Source organism: Malania oleifera, chromosome 1 (assembly GCF_029873635.1).
Source record: "Malania oleifera isolate guangnan ecotype guangnan chromosome 1, ASM2987363v1, whole genome shotgun sequence".
NCBI classification, from domain to species: Eukaryota; Viridiplantae; Streptophyta; class Magnoliopsida; order Santalales; family Ximeniaceae; genus Malania; species Malania oleifera.
In genome coordinates, this window is record NC_080417.1 from 85,876,691 (window position 1) to 85,896,172 (window position 19,482).

Here is a 19,482-nt window from a genome sequence, read left to right on the forward strand (position 1 = left end):
ATTTCCTTAACGAATGTTGTTAGTTGGAGCCTAGGAAATAGTAAATAAGTGTTTTCCTTAAGATTTGAGTTAATTAGAATTTATTTTAATTAAGCTAAGATTTTTGGATTCAGGGTCCAAGTGAACACTGCGGGTATCGGATCGGGGATCCTATCAGCATAGTTTGAAGTCAGGTAAGGGGAAAATTTATATATTAAATCAGTTTTTTCATGAATTAAAATGGATTATGTGTTATATATATGTTTTTATGTGGGTTTAAAATGCCAACCATGAAATTGATGTTTTCTGAACCTAGGAATGTTTATGTAGCTATGTATATGTGAAAGTATATGGATGAAAGTGAAAAGGAATTTTCTGAGGAATTTATGTGAAAAATGAAATGTATTTTCAGCATATAAATGTTAAATGTGGGTTGACCTATTTTATAGGAATATGTATGAAATTAATGTTAAATTGTGTGGCATGAGATTCTCTACGAATATATGTTAAATGTATGAGATGCAGGTTAAGCAAGTAAAGTATTATGAATAAAATATGACATGGACTATGTTGCTTGTGTATGTTAAATGCAACCATGTAAATATATGACAGCTAAAAGCCATGTTAGCAGATTTTAGCGCATTTATATGTGGACTAACTATAGTAGATTCTAGTGCATTTCTATGTGGACTAACAAATGATGGCTAAAGAGTGGCTATAGTACGAAGGAATGAAATGAAAATATTATTCAATGAAATGACAATGGAATGACAATGACCATGAAATAAAATGACAAATGTGAACGATACAAATGGGAAAGAGTCACTTAAAGTGAAACGAAATGCAATGTTTAAGTTATGAACATGAATAGATGTGTATGAATGAATAATGACAGAAAGGAATAAAGTATTATGATATTAGAAGTATCTATGTATGTAGAACATGTTACGATTAGGCAAGACAAACTCTTCGCTTGAGGGCTTGCTGAGAAAGGCGAGTGCACTAGTAGTTTCAGATGTGGCAGTTGTTGCATAACGTACTAGGGCAGAGGGAACCTACTTGTATGGGTAGGTAGAATTCCTTATCCTTAGGGCCTTTTCTGGTAAACTATTGTTAAATGTGTGAGTACGAGATCAAGTTAACATTTGAGGGCTTGCTGAGTAAGGTGAGTGCCCTGATATGCTTTAGTCGTGGCCTTAGGGTTACGTAAGTATCAGAGCAAAGGGGTGCTACTTGTTTGGGCGGGTAATCACCTCTATCCTCGGGTAATCTCATAGGCTAAATCTCTGCATGTATTTGATTAGGTTCAAAAAATGATTTCAGAGTTAATTTAATGATTTGAAAATGTAATTAAAATGATATCTATTTACCTCATGTTGGCCATACGCTGTTTTAATATGTATATTTTCTTCCTTTACTGAGATGTGTCTCACCCGAATATGAATGTTTCTTTTTTAGGACATCCTTGAGGTCGGGCTTAGAGAGCTCGAGGGTTTTTAGCCTTCTTGAGGATTGTAAAGAGAAAGGGTATATGTTAATAATATTTTGGGGATGTATATGTTATGTTTTATGTCTTTATGTTTTAAGGATATTAAGTAAGGAATGAATGTAAAAATACTGAAATGTTCTGGGAGTATTGTATATATATGGCAATGTAGGTGATGGATGAATTATATGGAATATAGATAGGAATAGTAAACTCTGGTATTAAGGAATGTTGGTATTGTAGAACTATGTTTATGGAGATTATGATTATGTTTTTTGCTACGTATGTTATGGATTATGGATTATCAGGATTATAACAAGTATAACGCACTAGACCCGGGGTTAAGGGTTCGAGGCATTACACGGACTGCCAAGAGGACGTATACAACATTACACTAAAGCCACATCGACTATCCATCTCCCACCTCCTCCACTGGTAGGGGTACTAGCACACGTCTGAACTGAACCAAATAGCTACGGTACCGAGCCCTGAACATTGATCTAAACTACCATCCGAGTTCTGATAATATATAATACATTTACATATATTGGTTTAACATGAAACTAAATTGATAACATTTCTCTTAGTTCTGACATATTGTAATAAACACGGCCTTGCGCCGGATGACGTACATAATTACGGCCTTGCGCTTGCTATTGATCACGACCTTGTGCCGTACATATCATAACATACTGAGTTGATTATTTATACTGTTTATCATGAAATACTGAAACCATAATTTTTTGTAATATTTATGGTTTTTCTGAAAATTGCTGTAAATATATATTTACTAAAAATATGACATGACATATTATCTGTAAAAATGATATTCATGCCAAACAGTTTAAATAATATCAAAACTGAATATCTGAACTGAACACATTTTTGATTAAATATTCTAAAACTGTATTTCCTGTTCAACAACAATATTTCCCAAACATAATCATATTATACACATATTTTTCTAAAATTACTTACTAATAAATAATGAATAATTTGTATGGAAAATGCTGCTTTAGTTTATTCTCTTACCTGACTCCTAGAAAGCCCAAAAAATAACTAGCCCTGCACCCGCAGGGTTCTCATTTCAACACCCTAAAAATAACATTTTTCCTAACAAAACTTTAGTATTTCTCCAAATGCTACTTTTCTACAACTCCAGAATTACCAAATATTCATTAAATAGCCTAAGATAGCCAACTTACCCTGAATCTGGGTTGGTGTGCAAGTTGGTCTTACCACCGATCTACTCCAGCAGAAATGAATAGAAACTTCCCAGGAGTAGCGTGGCGGCTTCGGATCTTCGAATCGATGAAGAACCAGCCCGAATTTCTAGAGAGAAGGGGAGGGGAGCCGTATATAAGAGAGAGAACTGAGAGAAGAAATTTCTCTCGTAGAAGGGGTGATCTTGGCCTTATATAAAATGCTTAGCCACACGCCCTCGTCGATGAGCCATGTCGCCTCATCGACGAGTCCAAAAAGGCGTCTCGTTGACGAAACCTACTCCTCGTTGATGAAATTCAGATCCTAAAAACAGCCTTCTCGGTACATTCTCGTCGACGAGACACGTGTCCACGTCGACGAGATAATTCCTCGGGTCTCTACATTATACCATATTCATATGCACATGTTCATACTCATGCATGAACATGCTTGCAATACATACCTTCACACACTCATGCACATGCGTGTCCACACTCATACATACAAACTCACACACTCATGCACATGCATGCTACACATTCATACCTTCATTCATGTACACACATTCACACACATTCATGCACATACGTGCAAGCACTTCCATATACCATCACCTACTCATGCACGTACATGCATGTACATAACACTCTCATACACACTCATGCATATACATGCTTGCAATCATACACTTAAACACACACATTCATGTACTCATGCATGTGTATGCATGCAATGCTCACATTCACATACTTATGCATACACGGTCATGCATGCGCACACACTTCTGCTCGTACACGACTCATGCACATGCACACACACCCTCAATGCACATGCACATTCATGTCTGCACACTCCCTTACACACATTCATGCAAATGTTCATGCATATAATCCAAACCTTTTGGTTTCGAACAAGATCTTAAACTGGTTTTCCCCCAGACCGGTCAGTACTTAACCGGCTCATCCCCCGAACCGATTCACACCGGTTTTCTCCATTTCACTTTATAATAATAATAATAATAATAATAATAATAATAATAATAATAATAATTATTATTATTATTATTATTATTATTATTATTATTATTATTATTATTATTATTATTATTATTATTGTTGTTGTTGTTGTTTAAATATCCAGAAAATTCATAGAAAATCCATAAAAATTCAAAAAACTCAGAAAATTTCTAGAAAAAAAATGTTCTTTGACTTCCATGGTTTTTGTCCTAATTCTATTTGTGCTATTTTGAAGTTCGGGCAAAATATTGAAAAATCACAAAAAAATGTTTTCACATACTTAGAAAAATCACAAAATTATATTTTAGGCCTAGAAAATCATTTCCATCCCGAACAAATTCCAAGAAACCTCTCGGAATATTACTTTTCACTTAGAAAATTCTATACAGATTTCAAAACCCCAAGAGTGTATTTTTGTAAACTATTTTCTTGATTTTCCATCCCAATGATTGCAACAAAAGGCATGGACTCCTCGGAGTATTGGATTGCCCCTGTTATGAGGGAATACCTATATAGTATTCATTTTGTGTAGTTTCTTTGATTTTCGCAAGGGAGTAATATTCTAAGGCTTATTAAATTTATTTTGGGATAATTTTTTATTAATCTAGTGTCGTTTGTAAGAACATGCGTGTAGGGGGTGCTAATACCTTCCGTTCGCCTAACCGTACTCCCGAGCCCGACTTTGGTGACGCAGACCGATTCTACCCCTAACGGGGTAGTAATCAAGTGTTCTAACCGTACTTCAAAAGGTTAGTGGCGAATCCATACACCTTGTTTTTTCGCGAAAACATTTTTTTCAAAATTCACATCCATTTTTTTTTTTCTAGTTTGCAGTCGCACTCGTGCCAGGTGGTTTTGGTGGGTTTGGGACGTCGCGACACTCATGTGTCCTAGTATGCATGTGCAATTGCTCACTTCTTACTTATAAATCATGCATAAAACAAAGCCGCAAGAGTTACAAAAGGTACTACCTTAAACACTCCCCATTACATATATTTCTACATTAAGCTTCCTTGGATGCTTGAGTCCTTTCCGAGTGAGTGTACATTTGATCTTTCCTAGTTGATGTCTGCTCAGTCCAATCTTTGCCTTTGATCCAGTACTTCATGTATTCGTCCTTTGAACCTGTACTAAACATAATCTGCAAAGATGAAATGCACTAAGAACAACAAATAGGTTAATATCATCAAAACACATTAAATATGATAGTGTAGCCACCAAGACTAACAATCTTCCCCCTTTTTGATGATGTTTAACCTATTAAGAATTAACTTAAATTTTGCAATTGAGTTTGTACTTACCATAGCTTAATATGCAAAAATTAGTTCATCTAGAACCACTCATGGGTTGTTATCATCAAAACATGACAATTAAGATTATGTAGCCACCAAGGCTAACAATCTCCCCCTTTTTGATGATGGCAAACCATTGGTGTTCTTTATAGGGTATAATTCAAAGCTCCCTTTGAATTTATGCATATTCTTAAATGGGACTAAAATATGCTCTCCCTTACCTTATGCATATAAGTCATAATAAAGACATTCATATCTATTGGAGCTTTAATATGCAATACATTAAATAAGTTCATTACAGATAAAACAATAAGCAAATTGAACTTTCACAACACCACATGCATTCTACCCCACATATATTTCTCCCTAACACCACAAAACTTCTCCCCATATGATCATCATAAAAAAAAAGAGGTACTATTCATTTATAAAATAATTTCTTCCCCTTAAGTTAGTTTCCATGGTGGTGAGGTGAGTATGTGCAAAACACATATGCCAATTGTTGGTGCAAAACCAAATGAAATGCCTATAGTGGATTCCTTACAAACCCATGAATGATGATTTCTAAGGTTTATTAGAATGATACTACTTGTCGTTGGATCAATCATTAAATGTTAATCAAATATGGACATTTTTCATAAAGAATTCATGCTTGTGATTTAAGCATGGTAGGTATGTCTTTACTACTTTGCAATGAGCATTTAGATGTAAACTAGGCTTACAATAGGAGACATGTTCTCCTAATTTGCCACAAATGGGAAGGATGAAAAAATTGCTTACAATGATGCTTCATTTGAATACCATTTGTTGTTTTGATTATCTCTACTAAAATTCAACTTCATGAATGCTATGTTTTAGATATTCTAACTATGCATCCAAACTTAAGCATTTATCATAAAAAAAAAATTACATAACTGAGGAATATATCTCTTTTCCATAATAGATGGATTAACCTATCATAGCATGCTTTTGAACGTTTATTCATACAAGGTTTTTCCATTTACTACTCATTTTATTCCTAAAGAGTAAGCTTTGAGCACATGCTATTTCATCCCATAAACAATAACCAATACTTTCAATAAACCAATCAATAAGGATATATACAATTAAAGCATCATATTGATTTTATAATTTGAACTCATCAATATTGGCAAGATTCTCTAAAGTTCTCAGCAAAGTAATCAAAAAATTTATAACATAATCTGGGATTTTAGCCTTTGAGCAAATCTTATTCCCTTTTTGTTTTTACCCAGGTGTGGAAAAGTCTACCTAAATCCTATTTCCTAATCCTAGGTACTAAGGAAGCAATATTCAAGAATTCATGTAATTCTTTTTCTTACCATTCTTCCTTGGGTCCCAATGGGTTAGTTTTCTTAACTACCTGTTCAAACTTCCTTTCTATGCCTCTATCTCCTCTATAAGGGCAAAAATATCATATGTGACCATTTCTTTCATAATATAAATAAATTTTATTTGTGTGTAAGGGTTTTGACTAATTTGCACTATTTTTGCTTGAGGGGGCATAACCATGTGATTTAAAAGAGGATTTCAAATTCTTTTTGGAGAGATTGTTTCTCTTAACTCCCAAAGATTTATTTGAGTTTTCTTTTCCTCTTATGATTTTACCATGATTTTTCAATTTTATTTTTCAAGAGAGTATTTTCCTTTAAAATATTTTCAATATAATTTTTCAAATTTCCTACTTCTTGAAAAATTTCATGGTTTTTTTGAGCTTTTTCAATAAGCTCCTCATTTTCCCTCTTGAGGGAAGCATTTTCTTATTTCAATGATGATTCCTTTTATTTAAACATAGCAAACTCTTTCTCAAAATTTTTATTCTTCCTTTTTGCTAAAATTAACTCATTAAATAATTTAGCACAATTATTCATTACTTCATCATATGAAGGAATATATTTATCATCATCATCTGAACTAATTTCCTCTTGTTCATTGGCCATGAAGCAAGAATGTGCTTCTCCTAAAGTGTCTTGGTGAGTATCACTGATGTAGGACGGGATGGTAACACCCCCAAGATGATGTATAATGGGGATGGGTGACCTAGTCCTACCAATTTCAACCCTCTCAAGCAAGCATACACACTCAAACACTTTAAATTAAGAATTCAGTTAATCAATATAAACACAATAAATCATAGGACATTTAACATGTTTCGAGATTTTGAAAAGGTGTATGATGCTGTTTAGAAATAAGTCCTAAGAGTTCTTTTACAAAGGTATTAAGTCAAAATGTGAAAAGAGATGCTATCTCAAATTTCCAAGAATAAAATTCTAAGCTTAGCAAGCAATATTCCTAGAATAGATTTTAAAGCTAGCAAGTATCAATAATGAATTCTAATAGCTCATATATGCTCTTTTAAACATGGAAGTTCAGAGTTTCAAGCAAGAGATTACACAAGTTTAAGCAAGGCTTCAAACAATATGAAATAATATTGAAATTTCAGAATCTGGGTAACTATAGTCGACTGTGGATCAAGGGTCAGTTGCCTGAAGAATTTAAAAACATATTTTTGGAGTGGCAGTGTTGGGTCAGTGGACAGATAGAAGGACCTCAGTCGACTGACTAAAATTTCAAACAAAATACTGAGAGTCAGTTCAAGGTTAGTTGATTGACCATCAGGGTCAGCTGACTGACCTGCTATAGGATTGAATGAAAATGCGTGGATTCAAGGCTGTTTCTCAACGAATGCTTATGGAACTTTAAAAAAAGTTTCTCAAGCAATTTTAGGTTGGTTTGAGAAGAATCTTACTAAGGTAAATTGTTGATTGGCTCGATTTGATTCACACGGATTCAGATTATACCTTTGAAAAGCTTTGAAGTTGTAATGAAGCTGTTGTATACTTGGGATGTGTTGACTTTTTGAGTCCGATCCCTGTTTTGATGTTGACAAAGCACAAGCATCTCATGTGTGCATTTAATGTTTTTGAACAGGTTCATGATTTAGCACACACATGAGGTAAAGGACATGGAAGCCTGGAAGAGTACAAAATCATATTTTTTCGGCGTATTCCATGAAGACTGAAGAGCAAAAGATGAAGACGTTAATTTTAATTTGTATATGCACTTAATTTTATATCTCTAGTCTATAATAATGCATGCATCTGCATGATATGCATCAAATGCTCAGAATGACCGTAGATAGACACTTGGGACCAGCACATCTCACCAAAAACCTTTTTCTAAATAGACTAAAATCATACAAAGTTTTTGGAATAACTTTAAAGTTAAAAGCGAGGCCAAACAAAGTTTACAGGGTCGACCGACATCGGATTTTTTTGGTGTCCTAAAAAGGACCTAGAAATGACCCTAGGACACTTACTAATGCACATATATATGTTGGTCGTTTGAATAAGGTGATTGGTGGCTTTAACAGAACCGAAATGCACAAAATGTGCACATTCGGTCGACCGAGCTTTCAAGTACAAAATGCCTTGGTCGACCGAACTCGGACTAGGTCAACAGTTTGACCACAGTCCGGTCGACCGAGCTCAGTTAAGTATATATATCCCAGTTGACCGAACACCATCCAAGTCAACTATTTGACCTCCTGGTCGACCGAGCACACTTTGTACACCACCAACCTGGTCTACTGAGTTCCCACATGTGGGAACCCAATTGTTTGGTCGACCGACCAGTTCAGTTCATATTGACCCTGGTCGACCAAACCTCACAAATATGAAAAATCACCCTTGGACATACATGTCCGGTCGACCGAACCGGCAGTTCATTTTTGGCCCGTTCAACTGAGCCTCAAGAACTTCAGTCGACCGAAAGTGTTCTGGTCGATCGGTGCTCTCGGGTTGGTATTTTTAAAAAGGCTTTAAAACGTCATTACAAGTTAATTAATCTTTTCCAAAATACCGAGTGTGTCCCCAATGGTCATATTTTTCATAAACTCTATAAATACCCCCTCATTACTCTAGATTAGCAACTTTGATTAACTCTAAATTTCTCTCTAATCCTCCATTAATCAAAGTTCCCCCAACTCATTTTTATTGCAAAAATTCCTTCTTTGGGGCAAAATTTTTATACAAAACTCTTCAACTCTCTTCCACTTTTTCATTTCAAAATTACTTTTGAAGAGAGCACATATATATATTTGGGTATTTATTTTTACATGCTTACTCTCACTTATTCTTCACTTTTGAAAATTGTTTTGAGAGTATAGCTTTGGTTTTCTCTCGGATTATTTTCTTGATAAATATATTTTGGGAGTAGTTATTTATTGCACAGATATTTATTGAGCTTAATTCCTGGATTCTCCAAGTATTTCTAACTTGCATAAATCTTTATTGGAGAACATAATACACACTTTTCATACATATTCTATTTGTGCAAAAATCATTGAAAGAACAAAACCCTAGGTTCTCCTATATTATTATTGAAATATATTTTTGGAGAAAACTTTTTATTAGGGTTTAAATTTAGTTAAACACCCTTGCTCTACTGAGCATTATTGCATATCATATTAGAGTGCATTTATTTGAGTTTAAACGTGTACATCTCAACTTGTATTTTCAGAAGCAATCTTATGTACAAAAATGGTTTTAATGTAATGGTTGGGTTCAACCCATTAATTGAACTGGGGAGTCCCAGCCCCGTAAATGAGACCGGTTCAGTTCAAACCGAAATTGAACTAGGGAGTCTCAGCCCCGTAAGTGAGACTAGTTCAGCTCAGCCTAATAATTGAGATGGGGTTTTTCTCGTCCCGTAAGGAGAGGATGTAAAAGGATTTTGCTCTGCCTGGTTAAGTGAGTAGGTATAGTGGAATCCTTGGGCGGTATGCCCAAGGCGGGGATGTAGACTGGTTTGGCCAAACCTTGATAATAAATCTGGTGTCGCTCTCTCTATCTTATTTAATTTCTTGCACTTAAATTTTAGCATGTGTATGAATATTTGTTTAATGTCTTAATTATTTTTATACATGCATTTAGTTTAAATAAGATATACTACACACGTGTATGTTTGCTTTCAGGGTTAAAATCACTTTACATACACGTGTATATGTTGAATGGGATATGATACTTGGTGAATCGACGTAATTATTTTAATTAGGGAAAAATGTTTTAAAACCTAAGATTACACCAATTCCAACAATTGGTATGAGAGACTGGTTGCAATAAGCTTAACCGCTATTTGCATAACGATTGCAACAACTCATTTTTCGGTGTATCCCTGTTTTGAGGGTCAGCGCCTTGCAAATCCTCCATTGGTTTTATTGCGTATATTTTACCATGTGATTATCGAAAATGCTTTTGTAAAATCAAATGATTGGAGGATTTGGAAAGTGTTTTTCTTGCTTATCATATCCCATTGTTTTCAAATTGAAAATTTTCCAAAATTTGAAATGAATTGAATTAGCATGACATGTGTTTTGATGCATATCATCTGTGTGCCATGCATCTTTTTTAGTGCCTTAGTCACTAATGCCTTTGTAAGTTTATTCTTTTTGAGTGCTGAGGTCCTTTGGGAAACATAAGAGGTATAAGAAACTGAAAGAGAGTTGAACACCTCTCCAAGCTTAAAAGATTAGAAGGAGTAAAATGGAAAGGTATATATTTTCCTCCTTCTTCTTTATTTGATGTTTGATTCGCATGTCGTATGCTTCGTGTTTATTTTTATCATGTGAATCTTCTGATGATTGCATACCATCTTATGAGGTGTACTTTCAAAGAACTATTTTTATACTCATAAGATTTTAGGATAAAATATTTAAGAGGTTATAATGTTTTGAATGCTTAAATAATGTTTTGTGCTTAAACTCTAAATTTTAATATACACTATCATCATACTATGAACCTTAGGAAGATCAAACCAATATGAGAACTTTAGTGAAATATCCAATCCATTTGGGCCTTATGTATATACATCATTATGATTGGATGTTACTTGATAATATTGGCTATAGCATGCTTATATAGAACTATCAATTCTTCATTCAAATGTCATAAGCATGTTTAAATAAAATCCCATTCAAATAGATAAATTGAATTTAAAATGTCATTATATTCGTAATGCTATATATATCTGCTATAATTTCAAAAATCTTAAATGTAGCATGTTATGGCCATCACACAGATTGAGGTTTAGGGAATCTATCATAGTATTATATATAAAATGCTACCCTAAATTCATCATGGAGCTTAAACGCTTAATCATATTCAAACACATCCATAAGCTCATCCTCCCATTTGAAAATATCAGTTATGCTAGATACTTAATTGAATATAAAACCCTTTAGTTGCATAACTGAGGGGGAGCAGAAAATTTAAAATTCATCCAATAAACATCTTAAATTAGTGCTTATACTATTTGGATGAATTTTGTTGAGCTAAATGCAAATATCCATTTGTGCTAAATGAATACACTTTGTCAGGGATGGATATTGTTTAAATTTGATCTGATGTGAGCCGAATGCCTATGTCCATTCTTATTTAAATGACTACAGTTTCTCATGAATGGATAATTTGTTTTAAATAAATGCTTATATCCATCTTTTGATTTAAGTTCAATTATATTTTATGGATAACGTTCAATTATATTTTATGGTTAACTTATTTACATTGAATGCTACTATCCATAGATTTCCTAATGATTATATCTTCGTATGGATAGTTTATATTTTATTTGATATATTGATTGAACTACCTGATTGCATGCTTAGTCTAGAATGTCTCCTGCATAGCGGATGCAATTGATGAGAATTGCATGCTGGTAGTGGAAATAGGTTCTTGCATGCTTAAACTAGATTATTATTTGTTAATTGCGTGAATCTATTAGGTTTTAGGTGCATGGAAAAATGGGAAATGTTCAATTTACAGACGAAATTCTATCGAAATTTCGATAGAATTTTTCCTATAAATGAAACCATGTATTAGGATAGATAATTCAATACTTGCTAAAATATTTTTAAAAGGATAAGTGAATCATAAAAGAATTTCATTTTCTATCCTTAGTTATAGGTGCATGCTGAACCGTCCGCTGGTGCATGTTGAATTTTTTAAATGATATATGCTAAACTAAAAAACATGCACAATCTCCATACTTGTTTCCTAGGATGCTAGATAACTGAATAGGTTGTACATGTATAAATCCAAACTGCTATATAAATTGAAGACGTGTACACATTATGTTGTCCTAGGAGAGATTAGTTCATGGACACCATTTAGTCCAATTCTTGGGTTATGCACTTTCATTTCGGACCCAAATGGTAAAACAACATCCTTGTAATCAATGGTCACATGTTTTGATGATGGTCCATAACCTATGAAAAATTGCATGACTTAGGGGGAGTTTTTCGCTTCACACACACTCATTGTAAATTTTGAATTGTGTCAATCTTTTAATCCCCTATAGTCTTAATTGACTATCATGTTGTTAAAATAAAATGCAATATATCATGTTAGTATGTACTAAATGCCTATATTTGCTGCATGCTGAAAATATTTTGAAAGGATGAATCTTTGAGGAATGCTCTTTAATAACTATCATTCTGAACTTAATGCAAGTATGTATGCATGCAAATATACAGGGGGAGTTTAAGCCCCACTTTTAAGAAAAATGAACTTAATGCCTTTAATCTCCTGCATGGTAAGTAACATTTAGAAGGATGTACATGTGTTGAGTGTGCTTAAATGAAATCCATCCTTGAACATTAATGCACTTTTGTATGCTTGAGATTATACTAGGGAGGTTAAGCCTTATCCTTGAAAAAGGATAAAAATCATCTGACCCATGGACTCACATTATTTCTATTGTTTCTACTTTTTGGGTATGAAGCCTTTATAAATACCTTGAACATCATATCCTATCTTTACTGAACATCTTTGATATGGTTTGTTCCAGGTACACATGAACACCATGCATGACTTAGGGACATTTTACTGGTGAAATTTATTCGTCTAACACATATCCAATAAAATCTGAAATTAATACTTATACTGTTTGGACTTTTAATGAATTTTCACAAATTATATCAGTATAAGTAGTTAAAAGAATCTAAGCACGTATTCAAATTGATAGGGGAAGCACCTAAACATTATTTTTCTATCTTGTTGTGCTCACAACATTTCTAGCTTAGATTTGGTTTTTGAATTCATTGTGGTTTGTGCTTAATTGTAATGTCTTCATTCAATATAATAAATGAAAATATTTTGTTTGCCACAGTGTTTTAGGTTTTTCCATATGATTCTCATTCTTAAATTTATTTAATATCCTTGGATTTATATGGTTGCATTTTTCTGGTACTTTGTGATTTGTGATTAAATGATAAACCAGAAAAATAATGCTTACTTAAGTTTTAAATTAAAGTTTCTTTTTCAACAAGCGTAAGCCCCCAGTGTTTATTCAAAATTTTAAGGGAATATATTTTATACATACATATATACATACATATATATATATATATATATATATTTATATATACATTTTCAAAAGCAAGACTTGAACTTATATGGAATACATCTTATCTCTTGCTTGTGTGCTTAAATGCTTTCATGACTTGTACCTTTCCATGTTAAAATCTTGTGTCATGAAATTTTTTAAAGGGGTGCTACATAACTGGTTCATTGATTGTTCATGAAATGCATATGAACTAGTTAGACCACTTTTATGCTCAAACCTACACTTGTTATCATATGTCGTGCGTGTTGAACTCAAATCTTTCATGAGTCTTATGATATGTTTAAATTGCCATAGTTTGTGGATAATCCTGGTCTGATCTTGTCTATCATATGCGTTTTAATTTCGTAATGACTAGTTATGAAAATTATTCTCTACTTAACTGCCATATATTTTTTTTTAAATATAAGAATGATTCTCTTTGCCCATATCTCATGCCAAAAAGCGGGAGAGTTTTTGTAAGAAAAATAATAATTATTTTAAAAGGGGGGAGTTCTCTTTGCTTAGTCTATATTAAATGATATAAATTATCTTCTACTCAGCTTAGCCTTTTTTGCTGATGCCAAAAGGGGGAGAATATTTTTTAGCAAAATGTTTATGACCATAGGGGCAAATATCTTTAGGGGCGAAAACATAGGGGTAAATATCTGAGCATGTGCTTTAAAGTTAAAACTGAATGCATAATCATTTGTAATGTCTTCTTGTGTGAATATGCCTGAGCTTGATTGTCTATATTTTACTTTATGCATATTCTTAGGGGGAGCCTTTTCAAGCTGTACCCATTTTTCTCTCGTCCGTTTGTCATCATAAAAAAGGGGGAGATTGTTGACTTTATGAATCCGATCCCTATTTTGATGCTGACAAAGTACAAGCATCTCATGTGTGCATTTAATATTTTTGAATAGGTTCATGATTTAGCACACACATGAAGTAAAGGACATGAAAGCTTGGAGGAACACAAAATCATATTTTTCCGGTGTATTCCATGAAGACTGAAGAGAAAAAGACGAAGACGTTAATTTTAATTTGTATATGCATTTAATTTTATATCTCTGGTCTGTAATAATGCATGCATCTGCATGATATGTATCAAATGCTCAGAATGACCGTAGATAGACCCTAGGGACCAACACATCTCACCAGAAACCTTTTTCTAAATAGACTAAAATCATGCAAAGTTTTTGGAATAGCTTTAGGGTTAAAAGCGAGGCCAAACAAAATTTACAACACCGAGAACTCGTGGATCTAAAGCATACCCACCAGTCTGCGGATATCCTTCCTTAAACCCTTCTTGATCCTCCGAGTCTTCTCGTACTCACTCAAGATCAAATAAGGTGCAAAGCGGGACAGCTCTATGTACCGAGCCGTATACCCCTGCACCGTTATACTCTCCTGAGTCAAAGCAGAAAACTCATCTGCCTTCGCATCACATACAGAAGCCGGGAAGTATCTGTCAAAGAACACCTCCTTGTAATGGCTCCACATCATCTCCTCAGAACCACCTCTCTGCTTCTCCAGCAGACTTACCGCAGTCCACCATTGACCCACCTCCCCAGATAGCTGGAACGTAGCACAGAGGACTCGCTGCCTATCCGTGCAGTGCAGGACTTCCAGAATCCTCTCAGTTTTCTCCATCCAATCCTATGCTATCGTTGGGTCAGGTCCTCCAGAGAACGTCGGAGGATGCATGTGTGTGAACCTCTTAATAGTTCACCCCGCAGCAACAGGAGAACGCTCGCGTCTCCTCACACTTCGCCCGATCGCCCATAACACCTGCCTCGTCAAACCCTGAGGTACAAAAGGAGACTCATTATTTGCAGTCTCCTCGAAGCCACTTCTCAGGTTATTATCCTTGGGTTCCGTTTTGCAACAAAATAGGAATCTATTAGTATCTCTACCACACATACAGTTAACACCATGATCTACACTAATCGTGTTAACTACTCCTTGCTAGATCTAGGTTTGTCCTATCACACCGACATGAAAGTCATCAATGATCTGCCCTGCTTTTACTAGAATCATCATCCTAGGAAAAACATGGAATACCGTCGACAAATCTCGGACTAGCAACTGAACAACCCTCAACCAACTCTACCCATATCCATATCCTATACTCTGGTATGTACTCACAACTAAGCCTAACCAAGTCTACAAGATCTAGTAACCTGGTTATCTCTGATACCAAGCTGTCATGCCCTGAACCCCGACATGGGACCCAAGGGTGAAAATGTAACTAACTTGTCCTTGTCTCTGATAAAGCATCCAAAGATACAGTACAATGGATGAGGGTCCGACCCTGTGGGATTCCAAGGCACCCTAAACAGCATCCAAATACAATCATATATGCAACGGAAAAAGGTCATTCTATATCAACATATATAGTACCATACCAGAGTCTATACAAGAGCAAAACATGGCTCTATCAAAATGTACAAATGGGTGCCCAAAAACATCTCAAAATGACAACCCACCACAGTACAGTCCTAGCACTTACCCAAGCGCTAAACCCAGTACACCGGCCACTACGCTTCCTACACTAGGACGCTAGTTCCAGTTACTCAAAGACCTGTAAAAATGTACGTACAGCAGGGGTGAGACACCTCTCAGTAAGGAAGAACACAAGTTATATTGGTGTGTGGCATTTGAGTGTTATCATGATGCAACATACACGTAGTTAAATGCAGTCTAGTACTAGTTTACACAATGCATACACGCACATATACACATGATCAGTATCCTGGTGTCATCACACCCTTCGGCCCGAAGCCAATCCGTGACAATCCTGCGTTGGCCAATAGCCAACCTACGAAGCATGGCGCCATCGACACATGGCTAGTTCCCGACTCCCATGGCATCGTACTAGCTCTAACTGGTGGATCCACACCCTTCGGCCTGATCTGTTGGAATAGGCTCACGCCCTTGAATATAGAGACAGACACTCTTGCCTACGTGGCAGGCGATAAACACACGCCCTCGGATATACAGCCGGAAACTCTCAGTACCTGGAATAATTCGGAACCCCGTTCCTACTAGCATTTCAACATATCACACACACCTACATGCTCATATAACCAAACAAACCACACCCATTTGGTAATCTAAATCATGGTTTTTCAAAAAAATACAGTTTAAACAAGTCAAGGCATGACCATCTCAATATCATAGTATAAATCAACATATACCCACGATTTTCAACAAAACCAGGGATGTAGCCCGTCGCCCCCTTTTTCCCAAAACTGTAATAATGAAAAACCCATAGTTTTCCCTGTTAGATCCCCCCAAATGAGTAACCAAAACACACACAAGATCGTGAACCACAGTTTCACTGAGTCCGATTTGAAAAATAACCAATATAAACATAGTTCCCCTTACCTTTTTCCCAAAAAGCAAATCCTGAACTCCAAGGCCCCTAAACAGTGAACCGAGTTCCAAAACCTAAAAATCACAGTACAAAATATGCTTACAAGATAGTTACCTACAAAACTACTGGATCAGAAATGAAAATCGAGCCTTACCTCGATTTTACGCCCAAAACCTGAAAATCTCCGAAACGAGATTTTGATCCGTAGAAATTGTAGAGAATCCTTCCACAATTCTCGTGGTAACTTCAGATTCCCAATTCCAGCAATGATCAACGAAGAATTCTAGAGAGAGAGAGAGAGAGAGTAGGGAGAGTTCTAGAGAGAGAGAGGGATAGGATTGAAGTTTTCTTAGTGAGGAAGTAAAGGAATTTCCTATTTATAGCCCTTTGACCTGGCCCAATTCATCGACGAAATGGTGTCTTCATTGACAAATCTTCCATTGACTTCATCAACGAATTGGTGGCCTCGTCGACGAATTTGAGATCATCGGTTTTTATGAGACTCCTCGGCTTCTCCTCGTCGATGAGTTTTTGAATTTTTTCGAAGAGAACAAAGGTTTCATCGAAGAAATCTGGCTTCGTCGACGAAATCTGCCCAATTCCCAATTTGCCTCTCTCTTATTTATTTAAACCTATTTATCACGGTTCGAGTTTCTACAGAGCGTGTCCCCAACAGTCATATTTTTCACAAACTGTATAAATACCCCCTCATTACTCCATATTAGCAACTTTGATTAACTCTAAATTTCTCTCTAATCCTCTGTCAATCAAAGTTCCCCAAATTCTTTTTTATTGCAAAAATTCCTTCTTTGGGGAAAAATTTTTATACAAAACTCTCCAACTCTCTTCCAATTTTTCATTTCAAAATTACTTTTGAAGAGAGCACATTTATATTTGGGTATTTATTTTTACATGCTTACTCTCACTTATTCTTTACTTTTGAAAATCATTTTGAGAGTGTAGTTGGTTTTCTCCCATATTATTTTCTTGATAAATATATTTTGGGAGAAGTTATTTATTGCACAAATATTTTATTGAGCTTAACTCCTAGACTCTCCAAGTATTTCTAACTTGCATAAATCTTTGTTGGAGAACATAATACACACTTTTCATACATATTCTATTTGTGCAAAAATCATTGAAAGAACAAAACCCTAGGTTCTCCTATATTATTATTGAAATATATTTTTGGGGAAAACTTTTTATTAGGGTTTAAATTTAGTTAAACACCCTTGCTCCACTGAGCATTATTGCATATCATATTAGAGTGCATTTATTTGAGTTTAAACGTGCACATCTCAGCTTGTATTTTCAGAAGCAATCTTATGTACAACAATGGTTTTAATGTAATGATTGGGTTCATCCCATTAATTGAACTGGGGAGTCTCAGCCCCGTAAATGAGACCGGTTCGGTTCAGCCCGGAATTGAACTAGGGAGTCTTAACCTCGTAAGTGAGACTAGTTCGGCTCCGTTTAGTAATTGAGTTGGGGTTTTCCTCACCCCGTAAGGAGAGGATGTAAAATATTTTTGCTCTGCTCGGCTAAGTGAGCAGGTATAGTGGAATCCTTGGGGGTATGCCCAAGGCAAGGATGTATGCTGGTTTGGACGAACCTCAATAACAAATCTGGTGTCGCTCTCTCTCTATCTTATTTAAATTCTTGCACTTAAATTTCAGCATGTGTATGAATATTTGTTTAATGTCTTAATTATTTGTATACACGCATTTAATTTAAATTAGATATACTGAGCACGTGTATGTTTGCTTTCAGCATTAAAATCACTTTACATACACGTGTATATGTTGAATGGGATATGATACTTGGTGAATCAACGTAATTATTTTAATTAGCAAAAAATGTTTTAAAACCCAATTCACCCCCCTCTTGGGATTGCACCAATTCCAACAGGATGGTCTAAGAAAATACGGAATTCACCATGAACTTTGAAGAATGCCTTGATGATTTTCTCCACAAGTTAGAACTCTTATGGAGTCTTTTGTGCACACTTTGATATATTGATGTATATATATATATATATATATATATATATATATATATATATATATGTAGTAACTAAAATGGATATTGTTGGCCGTGAGGAGTAACCTGGTGGTGGCACTACAAAAAAAAACTTGTTTTTAGTGACGAAATTATTAGTGACAGATTGAATTTCGTCATTAAAGGTGGGTACTAGTGACAGATTTGAGAACCGTCACTAATACGAAACTATTAGTGACGAAATTCAATCTGTCACTAATAATTTCATCACTAAAAATTGAAAAAAATGGAGGGAAATAGTTTTTCGCGCATAAATTATCCTGTCACTAATAGTTTCATCACTAAAAATTGAAAAAAATGGAGGGAAATAGTTTTTCGTGCATAAATTATCCTGGGAAAATATTTGCGACGATTTGTACGATATTAGTGATGAACTAGATCTATCACTAAAAGATTTTCATTAGTGACGAATAAATAACCGTCCCTACTATTATTTTAAAAATAAATGAAAATTTTTGTTTCAGAGTATTAGTGACAAATGTATATATTTGTCACTATTTGCCCATTATGTTAGCTTTACCGTGATCCCAAGAGGGGGGGGGGGTGAATTGGTATTTTTTAAATCTATCCCCTAGGTATTCCTCATAACAACAGTATGTTCACAATCCTAAGATCAATCTAGTGCAAGTAATATCAGAAATTAAATAAAGCAGTTTAATCAATTTCATA